Genomic DNA, 15,627 nt, shown 5'->3' with positions numbered 1-15,627 from the left:
TGGGCCTTTCGTGAGGTCTTTTACTTCTTTAGTGGACCCGGGGGATATCCATCCCCCACAAGCCCCCGATCTTTGGGTTGATTTAGAGGTAATCAACCCAAAGATCCAAGGTCCAAAAAATGACTTCCTGCTGTCTTCTTTTGCTCCGATCACTCGTTCGACCGAAGTTTAGTTTTATGCTTGTGCCTTAGAGGTCGGCATTTTGATTTGTAGGATTCTGAACTTCATTGGGTGCGCCGGAGGTGCACCCAATGGGTGTAGCCCCCGACCTTTGAGTAGATTTTTAGAAGATAATCTACTCGAAGGTCTTCACCAGAAATTATCTCCATTTGCGCTCCTGCGTCTCGGTTGAGGATTGGTCTTTTTAATCTTGTCCCACGCCTTAGAAGTCGGCACTATCTCGGTTTGGAATGATAATCCATGGGGTGCACCGGAGGTGCACCCAATGGGTGTAGCCCCCGACCTTCAAATGGATTTTTTAAGGATAATCCATTCGAAGGTCTTCCTTTTGCCTGTAAAAATTGGCATGAAGCTATTTGCATTATGCTTTGGAGGTCAGCATTATGTCATCAATATTTTGCTGCAGAGGTCAGCATATATTTTGTCTTTAGCAGCCGAGTTTGCAATCCATCCATATCTTGCTAGGTAATGCAATTTATTTGCTTCTGCGACTTGATTGGACGTTTGATGGACGTTCTCTGTCTAGTCCTCACGTCGCTTCTGTCGGCCACATCTTGTACTTTGCTGGCTATATTTGGCTTTCCTCTGATCCTTACTGATATCTCATTTTTGTCTTGAGGTATTTACTGCGTGCCCTGCACGGATGTGACCGTTTTGAAAAATATACTGATAATTCCTGGGCGTCCCCCCCCTAATGGGTGTGGGCAAGGGACGGCTTGGTACGCTGAGTGTTTTAGCCGGCTGCTTCTGAGTAGTAATGTGATGGGACGGCTAGTGTAATCATATCCTTTGCGCTGTTGACTGGAGTCCCAATGGGTGTAGTGTTGCATGAAACGGCGTCAGCCGTCCGACGTGTCTTCAGATGGGTGGGAGTGCTTATTGAATGCTTTGCGACTGTTCAGTGACCGCGGTTGGAAGTGAGCGGTTGCCTTTCCCTTCTATAAATAATGTCCTTGCTCCTCTGGTTTCTTCACATCTCTTCACTGTTCTTTACTGCATCCTTCTCCTCCCTTCTGTCTGCTTCCGCCATGGGCAAGGGTAACAAACGCAAGCGTGAGCCGACTCCTCCGTCGGAGGAATTCGGCGACTCGGAATACTCGGAGGAGGAGTTCTCCTCCGAGTCCGAGGGATCTCCGGCTCCCGTCTCTCCCCCGGCGTCGTCTGATGATTCAGACGACTCCCAGGGGATTGCCGCGGAGGTCTGGACGTACATCCGGGCCATCGAGCGATCCGGGCTCGAGGGCTCGGATGAGTCTGAGTTCTCCTCGGACGAGGAGGACTCGGACGGCGGCGAGGACGAAGATGACGACGACGACGACGGCGACGACGATGATGGTGGCGACAGCGACGGTGACGGCAGCAACGGCGGCGGGGGCAGCGGCGGCAAGGGCAGCACCAGAGGCGGCAGCAGCACGGGCAGCACCAGAGGCGGCAGCAGCAAGGGCAGCACCAGGGGCGGCGGCGGCAAGGGCAGCAGCAGCAAGGCCAGTGGCTAAACGCCACTGGTCTTTAGATATTAGTATAGTGTAGTTAGAATAATGTAGTAGTAATGTAGAGTAGTATAGTGTAGTTTAGTAGTAGTAGTAATGTAGAGTAGTAGTAGGGAAGCACCAACTCGCAAAGAGTTGGTTTGTAAGCTTATTATCTTCCCCTTAATGAAAAACCGACGTTGGCCCCTCCTCGATGACTCGCTTTCCCTGATTGTTGAACTGATTCTTTTGATACAGTAGATGAATAATTTGTGCATCACACTGACGCTTCCAGAAGTAGCTGCCGAGTAATATTGTAGTCGGTATCGGCGTTTTAGAAGCAACGCCGAGCGATTGAAGGTCGACATCAGCATTTTAGAAGTAACACCGAGCAATCGAACACGAGATCAGCGTTTTAGAGGCAACGCCGAGTAAGTGAAGGTCGGCGTCGGCATTTTAGAAGTAACGCCGAGCGATTGAATACGAGGTCAGCGTTTTAGAGGCAACGCCGAGTGATTGAAGGTCGGCGTCGGCATTTTAGAAGTAATGCCGAGCGATTGAGTACGAGGTCAGCGTTTTAGAGGCAACGCCGAGTGATTGAAGGTCGCGTCGGCATTTTAGAAGTAACGCCGAGCGATTGAATACGGGTTCAGCGTTTTAGAGGCAACGCCGAGTGATTGAAGGTCGGTGTCGGCATTTTAGAAGTAATGCCGAGCGATTGAATACGGGTTCAGCGTTTTAGAGGCAGCGCCGAGTGATTGAAGGTCGGCGTCGGCATTTTAGAAGTAATGCCGAGCGATTGAATATGGGTTCAGCGTTTTAGAGGCAGCGCCGAGTGATTGAAGGTCGGCGTCGGCATTTTAGAAGTAATGCCGAGCGATTGAATACGGGTTCAGCGTTTTAGAGGCAACGCCGAGTGATTGAAGGTCGGCGTCGGCATTTTAGAAGTAATGCCGAGCGATTGAATATGAGGTTAGCGTTTTAGAGGCAACGCCGAATGATTGAAGGTCGACGTCGGCATTTTAGAAGTAATGCCGAGCGATTGAACCCGAGGTCGGTGCGTTAGAGGCAACACCGAGTAATAGCCGGCCGCACGAGTTATTTTGAGGATAATAACCGAGTGATGAAGTGGCACGTCGGCTTTTTAGGAAATAACTGCCAGATGTCCACGTGGCATGCTGGGGTTTCGGAAATAACCGCCGGGTGATGACTGGGCACTTTTTGAAGTGGTATCTGGCTCAAGAATATCCCATAATAGTTGCGCTTTTCGCCGTCTTTACTTTCCGTGCCCTAGTTCTTGCATTCCCGCATCTGAATCCTCTCTGCCACTCGCCTCCTACTCTGTTCGCCGGTGAAAAAGCAAGATGGCGCCCAAGAGGAAAACTGCAAACTCGTCTGCTGCGGTGATCCCTGCAATCGACCCCAACAGTCAGTTACCCTTCGCAGGTAACCATATGTCCGTTATTTCCGAAGCTGAGCTTCTCCGCCTCGTTTTCGTCGGGGTTCTTCCGCCGCGGGAACTCTGTTCTTGGCGGATTTGCCACGGGACTACTGTCCCAACAGAGGATACCCACGAGTCTGTAGTTTACGCTCCTTTTCTTCTCCGCGGCCTCGGCCTTCCCATCTCTCCTTTTTTCCGCGGCCTCCTTGATTTTTATCACATCAACTTGACCCATTTGAACCCTAATTCCATTCTGCAAATCTCCATTTTCGTTCACCTATGTGAAGCCTTTCTCGGCGTGCTGCCGCATTTCGGTTTATGGAAGTATCTGTATCATTGTCGCCCTGGGATGGCCGGGGGACAACATCAGTTGGTCGGAGGTGCCAGTTTGGAGATGCGCCGTGGGCGGAAAACTGAGTATCTTGAGATTCCCCTCAAGGATAGTATTAAGGGGTGGCGTCTAGAGTGGTTTATAGTTGATAATTATGGAAATTCTCTCCCTTCCCGGTCGGGAAGACAGCCAGACGTTCGCACTCCGAGTTGGACTGAGTCTACCACGGATCAGGAAGTGGTTGAGGCAGGTGTGTTGCTGGCTGAAGTTGGACTGCTGAAAGAGAAAGGTCTAACTGCTGAAGCGGTGGTCACTGACTTTGTTTTTAAGAACATTCAGCCACTAAAAGATAGGGCCTATGCGGCATATCTGTATCGAGGGCTGGCCGACTCAACTCGGGTTACCAATAGGAGAATTCCTTCTGTAGACTTGGTAAGCCGACTTGAAATGATCCTCAGGGGTAAAGTTTCAAATGTTGGTGCTCCAGTGGCATACTCGGCCTGGAACCTATCTCCTCCCAAAGCTTTCACCCTTTTTGTGTCAAATCCGCCTGTGACTGATAGCAATTTGGGCCTTAGAGTGCGACCCTCTGCTGAAGAAGTCAGTACTTTGGTTGCTTCGCTCGGGGAGATTCCTGATGATGAACGGCAGGTTTATTTTGAAGTGCCTCTGAACCCTAGTGATGCCGACATAAATGACATGCTTGATCTGTTAGCTGAGGATTCATCCGATGCTGCTCCTAATGATACGTTGGCAGTGGTGCCCCTTCCAGAGGTTGATACAACTTTGGATGTCCCGAAACCTGTCAGTACTCGCCCGAGGCGCCCTAGCCGAACCAGTCAGCCCGAGCCTTCTGCTGATGAGCAAAAGAAGAAGAGAAGACGCCTCCGGCGAGTATCCAGCTTTGATGAGGACGCCGGTACCTTAGCTCCTGCTGCTGAAGAAGTGCCTGCAACTGGCCTTACTGACACTGACCCCAATGGGTGTGCCCAAACTGCTGTTGAACCCAATGGGTGTGCTGTTTGCGTTGTTACTGTGGAAGATGAGGAGGAAGAAAATGAAGCTCCATTAACTCGGAAAAACAGTCGGCAGTTCATCGCCAGCGGTGGAAGTAGTTGTAACACCCCAGGTGTTACCCTGGCTGGAGCACACCTTGGCACTCAAGTCAAGACTATGATCACATGTGGAAGAACTTAAGGAGCAAAAGTATAAGGGGCTTTGGAAACTAAGTTTTTGCCAAGAGTTGAGAATGACCAAAGGCATTACCCTAATTGTGGGCAACTATCACCTTGGGAGAGGGGGAAAGAACCCTAGACCTCTCTTAAACCCTAACTCCCAAACCATGGATAAGAGGGGAAAGAGAGTGAGCAAATGTGCAAAACATGGGTAATCTTTACCCAAACCCTAAGCCACATTATAACCATCAATTAGGGGAAGGAAATATTGCAAAAAGGCCCCTAGGGAAACCCCATTTCAAATCTCCAAGTGGAGAGAGAGCTAGAGCTCTCTAATTCCCTCTAAGTCCCATATTAGCCCTAAATCAAAGATCAACCGTGTTCACTTCAAAAATGGCGCCAAAACCACTTGGGTTCTATACCAAATATGTGCAATACCACTTAGGGCACCCACTGGAAAAAGTTGAACTCGAGACGCGGACGTTTGACATGCCATGGCATGGCTTTTGTCGTGTTATGCCCAGTATGACACACCTGTTTTGGCACCCGAAGATCTTCCTCCCTAGGCCGTATCTGCCCCGGCGTCTCACAGTTGAGTGACAGCCCTAGGTGCCAGGAAGAGGTCTGCGGCGGACTTTTGCAAAGATTCGCACGGTTGCGACCTCTGGCGACCTTTGAACACTGGAAGAAACAAACCGCCACGTGTTCGACGCCGTCTGCCGCGCCAGAGCACGCCCGCGCCGCGCCCAAGCCAAGCCAGCGTCCTGGTCCGCGTCCGCGGCTATAAAACACCCAGGAGCTTTGGCCGTACCCCTCCGCACGCGCTCAAGCCTCACCGGAGCTCAGTTCGCCGCTGGTTGCCCATACGCGACGCGCTCGCGGCCACCCGAGCCCCCTGCCACCGTAGACCGGCCAGCCCAGCCCTTCCTAGCCCCGTCCAGCCCTCGGAGAAGATTGTGCGCGTCTCCGTGAAGCTCCCCGAGCGAGGAATCGGGCTCTGCTTCACCGGAGAGGCCGGCCCAAGGTCACCGGACTTCAACCGACCGCCGGCAACCGTGGACCGAGGTACACCGTGCACCTCTCTTCGATTCCTTGCACGGTTAGACTCCTTAGACCTCCACGAAGCTCCCTATGCCCTTGGATTGAACTGTGCCGCCGTGGATAGGCCGGAGCACACGCCGCCGACGAGCTCGCCCGCCTGCTCGCGTGGACCGGGCGATTCCGGCCATCTCCGACGACGAGCCGTACCTCGACGTGATCGCCAGACCCTCCCCGAGCCAACCCTACACTTCGCCGGACCTCCCTCGCCGCCGGTAAGCCGCACCGCCCTTTCTTTTTCCGCGGCTACTGTTTCATTTGAGGGAGGGACTGTGGGTGAGAGGGAGAGAACCCAGGGGGTTAAGTGAAAGGTCAGAGACTCAAGTGAATAGTGCCGCGAGGGTAGATCTGTGAGGTTTGATTTGTTTTAAACCTAGGGACCTCGGCGCAAACCGTTTTTTCCAGGAAAACTTAACTAAACCCTAATTTAAATTCAAACAGAAACTTTAAAAACCCATAACTTCTGTTTGGTTTATCCAATTTTGGTCAATCCAATTTTGCCAGACTCTAAATCATGTAACCTAGTTAGGAAAAATATAAAACCCCTTGGTGCTGTGGAAAAACTTAAAAGTTCTGATTTAATGTTAACTTTGGCCAAAAGCTAAATAATAGCAAGAAAAATAGTTAGGCTATTTGACTAAGGTTAGGAAAATTTGGAGAAGTTTGTTTTCACCTACTAACATGTTTAAAAATGTTAAACCCCTCTGTCCATTGCATTAAGTTAGTTTTAACCCCTTATTCCAAATATGCTTAAAGTTTAAGAAAAATAAGAAAGGTGACAAAAATATTGAACCAGAGGGCACCCCTATTTTTGTTAAGATACTTAGTTAATGTAGTTCACTAGAAAAATATATCATGCCCTGTTTTAGTGTAAAATAATTAAGATCTCTTTTAAATTGATAAAACAAGGATAACTTAGAAAAACTCCACAAAAATAACCCCAAGGTGAAAACACCCCCACCCTTGGGATAACTATTGTTTTATTAGAAAGAACTTAGGAAAAATATGAAATCTGCTGTTTGACATTTTTCAAATAGTGATGTAGTAGAAAGAGTCTTTTTGACATTAAACTTGAGAAAATCATAGCTAAATAACCACCCCTTAGTTTCCTGTGATTTTTAGCACAAAGACCTATTATTACCAGAGTATGTCAACAAAAATAACCTTTAGGACAGAGCCTACCCCTAACTAGGAGGTGTAGTGTAAAGTGCCCCTTTTTACCTAACTTTTGTTATTTTTGTTTAAGGCCTAACTTTTATACCTTAAGCCTCAAATTCTTAAAACAAGCTAAAATAGCCAGTAACAACCCACTGTAATATTTATAGAATTTTTGGAAATTTTTTAAAACCCTGTTGTAGTTCAAATCTACCCTAGAAAACCCAAATGGAAATTAAGGGAAGAGAAATAAAAGATATGAATAAAGGTTGTCCCTAAAAACTTTATTGCTGTCCACAAAATATATCAAAGCAATACCAAACCAATATTGTTGTCCTAAAAGAAAACCTAAGTCCAAAGAGTAATAAGTCTATCTATGCACCACTAGAAGCCCCACACAACTAAGAAAAACCTTAAGTTACTTCTCAACTTAGTTTCTTTTGCATAATGTTATTAAATCAGGCATAATCATGACATACATGTTCATTGCATTTCGATAGACTGTAATCTTGCTGACGGAGAGTACATCCTCGTGCCGGAGCAAGGAGCTGCTCAGGAGGTAGCCCCAGATCCAGCACCAGAGCCAGCACCAGAGGACCTGCCTGCCACTGCTTTGGAAGGCAAGCCCCGGTTTTATGCATAACCTGTTATTTATGCTATTTTACTTCACTAATGATTGTAGGTTTGATTGTGCACTTAAGTGTAGGAATTTCTTGAAACCCTAGTTGCATGATCTCAGGAATCCTATTTGAGATGAATACTAGTATGCTAAGTCGAGTAGATGCTTCATAAAGTAGGATCTCGGTAGAAGTCGAGTGATTTTTCTAGCACTCGCGCGAGGTTAGGACATTGATTGTATCCACTTTCATATCATACTGATGCTGGTGTGTGACAACGATCCATGGGGATTGGTTGTCCACGGAATAAAAATTTGAGTAAGGATTAAGGTGTGGTACCGTGAGTCAAGCGTTTGAACGTACTAAATACATACCGAGAAATATGGTAAATCGGTAAGCCTAGTACCTGAGTGAACCTGCCCGCAGACATATCCCCTCACGCGACCTGAGACGAGGTCTCCCATTCCGGTTATGGTGGGTACAAGTGCGGCCACTGCACGACGGCCAGTCGGGGTCAGTGGGGCATTGTACGCCAAGGCGGTGAGCCCTGATCTGTTGCCAGGGAATCGATGGGGACGGCTGATGTGTGTGGGGACGGAGTGCCCCTGCATGTCGTGTGTTTAGGTTTACCTTGCAAGGATAAAAACTCGATTCGAATCGTCTGCTTCTCGCAGCTAATGAGACTGCTTGATCCATGCTGCTACATTGAGTAACAAGTGGAATGATGCGGAGATGATATAAGATGTTGATTGCTAAAATGTTTGCTACTTTGTATGAGTAGATAGTACACTTTTAGCCTTAAGAGAGTCACACTTAACTTTGACTAAGTTAAAATCTTGATTTAGAAACTCAGCTAGTGCTTTTGGCAACCAAACCCCACAGCCAAACAGCTGCATGTCTAGAGGTAGAGGAGTAGACTCCTCACACCGGGTAAGTCTAGCTGAGTATTAGTATACTCAGCCTTGCTTGTGGCATAATTTTTACAGGTTCTCTGGAGGAGATGGTTGCTGGGATAACTTGGCCGACCACCCTGCCACCGGGTTGGACTGTCGAGTGGGACCCTGCCTCGGCTGAGGAGGAGCATGAGGAGTGATGGGACAGGCTTCCCCATCCCTCCATTTATTTACCGTTAGTTTATTTCCGCTGCACTTCGAACAATGATGGATACTTTGCAAAAACTCCGATGATGATGATGGTGATGTAATAACTTAACATTGTGACATGTATGGTTTTATGCTTTATTGTATTTGCTCTGTGACTCACCTTCGAGTGAGATTGTGGTACTTGATCCTGTCCGTGGCCGTGTCGGACTAGATCCGAGGGATTGACGGGTTATTCCCATTTAAGTGTGGTCCAGCCTCCAAGGTGGGACTCGGGCACTTAAGTTGGAATAATTCGGGCAGTTCCGCCACAGCTGGTATCGGAGCTTGTACCACCACAGAGGAATCAATAAAATGTAAATAACCATCAATTTTCTAAATAAAACTTGATAGAAACAAGTTGGATAGATAGTAGGACGAGCAGGATAGACCTAGGACGCGAAGCCTTAAGTTAATAGAAGGGTAGCTAGGTGGCTAAGTAACTAGGCCCCACAGGCCACTTTTACAGGATGGGAGTTCCTCCCTATTCCTTCTATCTTGTTGTGAGGACGTTCAGGACGAGCATGCATGCATTCGTATTTAAGCAATGGATAACTAAAGTAAGGACTTAAAAACAAGATAACACCCAGCTAGGTCCTTAGTGCCTTTTTACTTAACTAGAGAGAGGCTGAGTTTTATTTTCTTGTTCTTTTTATAATTCTTTTCTTTTACTTACGCTTGACCGTGCACAGATGACTTCCCATGGATCCTCCGATGACGGGAATGCACTGACCCACACGGACGGACTTGCACGAGAGGGTTTTCCCCGCATTCTGTGGGAGGTACTTCAGGGGGCTGGGTACACGACACCCCCTCAGTACGCGGTGCAGCAGTTCGAGAAGCACCGAGTGCCCCGCTGTAGGGTGAGGATGACCTTGGAGCCTCATCCCCTGCAGCCAGGCTGGCGCTCCTTGGATTCAGAGTCTTTCGGGTACCGGGCAGAGGACACGATCGAGGCAATCGCGCTGCACGGGTTGACTACTTTCTGCGGATTTCATCCCTTAGAGCTGGCTACCCACCCCATTGGCTTGTTCCCCGCTGAGAAGGAGGACGACCCAATGTGGAAGGATCGGGTGGAGCATGCTAAGGATATCTGGGCCATCTACCCAGGACAGACTGCGCACTTGACAGTACGGTGCATGAATGCTCTGTACCGTCTGCAGGTGATGCGCGGTGAGGCCATGTCCCATCTGATGGCACTGCTGGAGGCCACCAAGATCACGTTGGATAACCGAGAGGAGCTTGTGGTTGACTTGTCTCAAGAAATGGTAGAGAAAGATTTGCAAGTGGAGCAGCTGTCTGGTGAGATTCATGAGTTGGAGGAGCTAGTGGGCACCCGGGAGAACACCATTGAGGTCCTAGAGGATCAGCTCCTCAACACTCAGCAGCAGCTGGCAGAAGCAAATGAGCACCTGGACATGCATCACCAAGAGATCCATGGTGGGGAGGCTGACGAGGACGTCGACATTGAGGGAGGAGATGAGCCTGCCTCCAGTGTGGACACTGCTGGCTCGGGAAGACCGCCTTCCCCCGAGTCCAGTGTTGCTTCGTTCGCTCACTAGGTGTCCAGGGTAGGCTTAGAGGTCAGACAGTCGGACTCCTCGCCACTAGCTTAGCTTTTGCACCCTTGGGGTACTAGGCTAGGTAGAGTTGAGTCATTTTGGAACCTTTTGATGTAATCGTATTAAACTCTCTTGGGAGCTTGATGGATGGATGCTGTTATTAGCTTAATCTTGGAAGGAAGGAAAATTTATGCCTCTTAAATTCCCGCTGTTTAACTTTTTCCCGTGATAAAATTTTGAATTTCGAAACTATGGTGTTAAGTATGTATGTGGTTTTTCAGATGGCTGGGAGGCAGCGTCGTGGCCAGAACGAGCACGTTCTGCCACCACCCCCACCTCCCACTCTGCAGGAGCTCATGGCTCAGCAGAATGAGATCCTGAGGCAGCTGGCTCAACGTCAGCCACCACCCCAGCATTATGGTGGTGGAGACCACCAACGTCACCCCGCGGTGGCCACCTATCAGGAATTCCTCAGCACCCAGCCTCCACTGTTCACACGGGCAGAAGACCCACTTGACGCAGATGTATGGCTGCGAGTGGTGGAATCCAAATTCCCACTGCTCCATGGAGTTTGCTCAGAGGTCACCAAGGTCAGGTTCGCCACCCAGCAGCTTCGCGGACCTGCAAGGACTTGGTGGGATCACTTTCTAGCTATGCAGCCAGAGGACCGAGAGGTGGAGTGGAGGGAGTTTAAGGCAGCTTTTAGAGGACACCATATACCAGCAGGGATCATGGACAGGAAACTCAATGAGTTCTTGGCACTCACTCAGGGCAACAGGACAGTGTTGCAGTATGCCCAGGCCTTTAATGACTTGTGCCAGTACGCGGGATATCATGCAGATACAGATGAGAAGAAGAGGGACAGATTCAGAAGGGGGCTCAGCACTAAGCTCCGGGATCGTCTCAACACCGTGAGGGCCAACAGCTACAATGAGTTGGTCAACATGGCTATCTCCCAAGAGGACTGCATTACAGCTAGGCAGGCAGAGAAGAAGAGGAAGACCCCTGTGGCAGGACCTTCAGCTCAGCCACAGCGCTTCAGAATTGTGTCCGACACCCAGGGCAGGGGACCCCAGCAGCAGCAAGGGCGATGGGTAATTCGACCTCAGCAGCAGCAGCAGCAACAGGCACCCAACCGCAACCAGTTTCCAGCACAGCGGAATAATCAGCAGCAGCAGTACCGCCAGGCCAATGACAACAGGTGTTTCACTTGTGGCAACACTGGGCATTATGCCAAGAATTGCCCCAGGAACCAGCAGAGGCAGGGGCAGAATGTCAATCAGAACCAAGGCAAGCGGCAGAGGGTACAAGTGAGGCAAGGCCGGCTGAACTTCACCACCATGGCAGATATTCCAGAGGGAGCACCCGTCATGACTGGTATCTTTACAGTATTAAATTTTCCTGCTATTGTTCTTTTTGATTCCGGTGCTTCGCATAGTTTTATCAGTGCAAGGTTTAGTGCCAAGTGCCAGTTGCCCTTTCACCACACCAATGGGGGCATTACAATTTCAACCCCAGGAGGCAGGGTTGCCACCTATCAAGTTAACAAGAATGTGCCTATAAGGTTTGGTAGTCTGATAATTAAGACCAACCTTCTCATTTTGGGTTTGGAGAGTGTGGATATTATATTGGGGACTGACTGGTTAACCAGAAACCAGGCTGTGATGGACATTGCAGCTAGAGCCATTGAGGTACACTCACCAACTTGTGGTGGAACCACACTATATTTGCCTAATCAGGGTTGTACACGATCTTGTGCCTTTGTTATGATAGAATCCCCGGTGGAAAAGATCCCAGTGGTCTGTGACTATCCAGATGTTTTTCCGGATGAATTGCCAGGAATGCCACCTGACCGAGACATTGAGTTCGCTATTGAGTTGCAACCCGGGACTGCTCCGATCTCCAAGAGACCCTATCGGATGCCTCCCGCGGAATTGGCAGAATTGAAGAAGCAACTGCAAGAGTTGTTGGACAAGGGATTTATTCGTCCAAGCACTTCACCATGGGGATGTCCAGCATTATTTGTGAAGAAAAAGGATGAGAGTTTGAGGATGTGTGTTGACTACCGCCCTCTCAATGCGGTGACCATAAAGAACAAATACCCGCTGCCTCGCATTGATGTTCTGTTTGATCAGTTGGTTGGAGCCAAGGTATTCTCCAAGATAGACCTTCGCTCAGGATACCATCAGATCAAGATCCGTGCCAGCGATATTCCCAAGACGGCTTTCTCTACCAGATATGGACTGTATGAGTTTCTGGTGATGTCTTTTGGGCTGACCAATGCCCCGGCTTATTTTATGTACCTAATGAATTCAGTGTTTATGCCAGAATTGGACAAGTTTGTGGTCGTTTTCATTGATGATATCCTGATTTATTCCAAGAACGAAGCCGAGCACACCAAACACTTGCATACTGTACTTCAGAGACTGCGTGATCATCAGTTGTATGCTAAGCTGAGTAAGTGTGAGTTCTGGCTGAAGGAAATCAAATTCTTGGGTCATACAATTTCTCAAGATGGGGTATCAGTTGATCCTGAGAAGGTGCAGGAGGTGATGGATTGGAAACCCCCGACTACAGTGAAGCAGATTCGGAGTTTTCTGGGATTGGCAGGGTATTATCGACGGTTTATTCCGGATTTCTCCAGAATTGCCAAACCAATGACTAAACTGTTGAAGAAGGGAGTCAAATTTGAGTGGAGTCAAAAGTGTGAGGATGCCTTCCATACCTTAAGGCAACATTTGACAACAGCCCCAGTGCTAGCTCAACCTGACAACACCAAGCCCTTTGAAGTTTACTGTGATGCTTCTGGCACTGGTTTGGGATGTGTCTTGATGCAAGAGAGCAGAGTGATTGCTTATGCTTCCCGAGCACTCAGGCCCCATGAGCAGAACTACCCTACACATGATCTAGAATTGGCAGCTGTAGTTCATGCTCTTAAGATATGGAGACACTACCTGATGGGAGCTCACTGTAACATCTACACTGATCACAAGAGTCTCAAATACATCTTCACTCAGGCAGATCTGAACATGAGGCAAAGGAGGTGGTTAGAGTTGATCAAGGATTATGATTTGGAGATGCATTACCACCCAGGGAAGGCCAATGTTGTGGCAGATGCCTTAAGCAGAAAAGCCCAGTGCAATTGCATGAGCATGGATGTGGGAGTTACCACCCTGTGTGATGAGTTGTGCAGATTGAACCTGGAAGTTGTTTCTCCGGGTGACCTAAGCTATATCTCGGTAGAGCCCACGTTGCAAGAGCAGATCATGAGGGCTCAGGTTGAGGATAGGGGTGTTCAGGTCATTAAAGATATGATCAAGCAAAAGGCAGAAAAATACAAGTGTTTCCGACAGGATAGCAAGGGAATTCTATGGTTTGGAGATCGATTGGTTGTTCCCAAGGACCCTGAGCTCAGAAAGAAGATACTAGACGAAGCTCACCTTTCCAAATTCTCCATGCACCCTGGTAGCAACAAGATGTATCATGATCTCAGATCTTTATATTGGTGGACTAGAATGAAAAGAGAAATTGCCAAGTACATATCTGAATGTGATACTTGCCAGAGGATAAAGGCTAGTCACTTGAAGGCAGCAGGCCCTTTACAACCCCTTCCCATACCATCTTGGAAATGGGAGGATATTTGCATGGACTTTATAGTGGGATTACCCAATACCTCCAGACATCATGATTCTATTTGGGTTATCGTGGACAGGTTGACTAAGACTGCTCATTTCTTGCCAGTGCATACCACCCACAGGGCAGAGAAGTACGCTGAAATTTATGTTGATCAGATAGTAAGGTTGCATGGTATTCCCAAGACCATTGTATCTGACAGAGGAGCACCTTTTGTGGCACGATTTTGGGAACAATTGCAAGAGTCACTTGGGACCCGTGTCATCCGAAGCTCCGCATATCACCCTCAAACGGATGGTCAAACAGAAAGAGTGAATCAAATATTGGAAGACATGTTGCGAGCATGTGCACTACACTACGGGAAGGATTGGGACAAGTGTCTGTCCTTGGCGGAGTTTTCTTACAATAATAGCTATCAATCCAGTCTGAAGATGGCACCTTTTGAAGCCTTGTATGGGAGAAGGTGTAGGACCCCACTAAATTGGTCTCAAGCAGGAGAAAGGGAATTTTTTGGGCTAGATTTGGTACTCGAGGCAGAGGCAAAGGTCAGGGTTATTACCAAGAACTTGGAAGCTGCTCAGGCCAGACAAAAGAGCTATCATGACAAGAGGCGGAAGCCCCTACAATTTGAGGTGGGAGATCATGTTTATCTTAAGGTATCCCCCACCAAGGGTGTTCAGAGATTCGGGATCAAGGGCAAGTTAGCTCCTCGCTATATTGGACCCTACAAGATCCAAGAGGCTTGTGGATCCGTAGCCTATCAAGTGGAATTGCCACCTCACATGTCGACCGTTCACAATGTGTTCCATGTATCTCAGTTGCGCAAATGTGTTCGTCTACCCACTGAAATACTGCCGGAACCAGACATTGAGATAGAACCAGACTTGTCCTATCAAGAGTACCCCGTCAAGGTGTTAGATCAAAAGGAGAGATCAACTCGGGCAAGGTCAGTCAGAATGTATAAGGTTCAGTGGAGTCACCATTCAGCAGAAGAAGCTACATGGGAGACTGAGGACTTTCTACGCTCTCGCTTCCCCGACTTTCTACCCAAAGGAGTCGGTATGTAACCCCAGAACCCCACCCCCACCTGCCCTTTGAATCCAATTATAAGAAAAACTTAGATAATAAGGATAGTCTAAGTTGTGGATTTAACTCAAGAAGGGCTTCCTTCTGAAGTTGCAAAGAGAATGACATTCGAAGAGCAGTTAACAAGAGAAACTTGAGTATAAAGAAGGAGTAGCACCCACACACCTTCCAGCACCCTCCAAGGGACTCTACCAAAAATCTCGGGACGAGATTCCTTTAAGGGGGGAGGGCTGTAACACCCCAGGTGTTACCCTGGCTGGAGCACACCTTGGCACTCAAGTCAAGACTATGATCACATGTGGAAGAACTTAAGGAGCAAAAGTATAAGGGGCTTTGGAAACTAAGTTTTTGCCAAGAGTTGAGAATGACCAAAGGCATTACCCTAATTGTGGGCAACTATCACCTTGGGAGAGGGGGAAAGAACCCTAGACCTCTCTTAAACCCTAACTCCCAAACCATGGATAAGAGGGGAAAGAGAGTGAGCAAATGTGCAAAACATGGGTAATCTTTACCCAAACCCTAAGCCACATTATAACCATCAATTAGGGGAAGGAAATATTGCAAAAAGGCCCCTAGGGAAACCCCATTTCAAATCTCCAAGTGGAGAGAGAGCTAGAGCTCTCTAATTCCCTCTAAGTCCCATATTAGCCCTAAATCAAAGATCAACCGTGTTCACTTCAAAAATGGCGCCAAAACCACTTGGGTTCTATACCAAATATGTGCAATACCACTTAGGGCACC

The sequence above is a fragment of the Zea mays genome, chromosome 10 (assembly GCF_902167145.1).
Source record: "Zea mays cultivar B73 chromosome 10, Zm-B73-REFERENCE-NAM-5.0, whole genome shotgun sequence".
Classification (NCBI taxonomy): Eukaryota; Viridiplantae; Streptophyta; class Magnoliopsida; order Poales; family Poaceae; genus Zea; species Zea mays.
The sequence above is the reverse complement of the archived record's forward strand: the minus strand, read 5'-3'. Positions refer to the sequence as shown.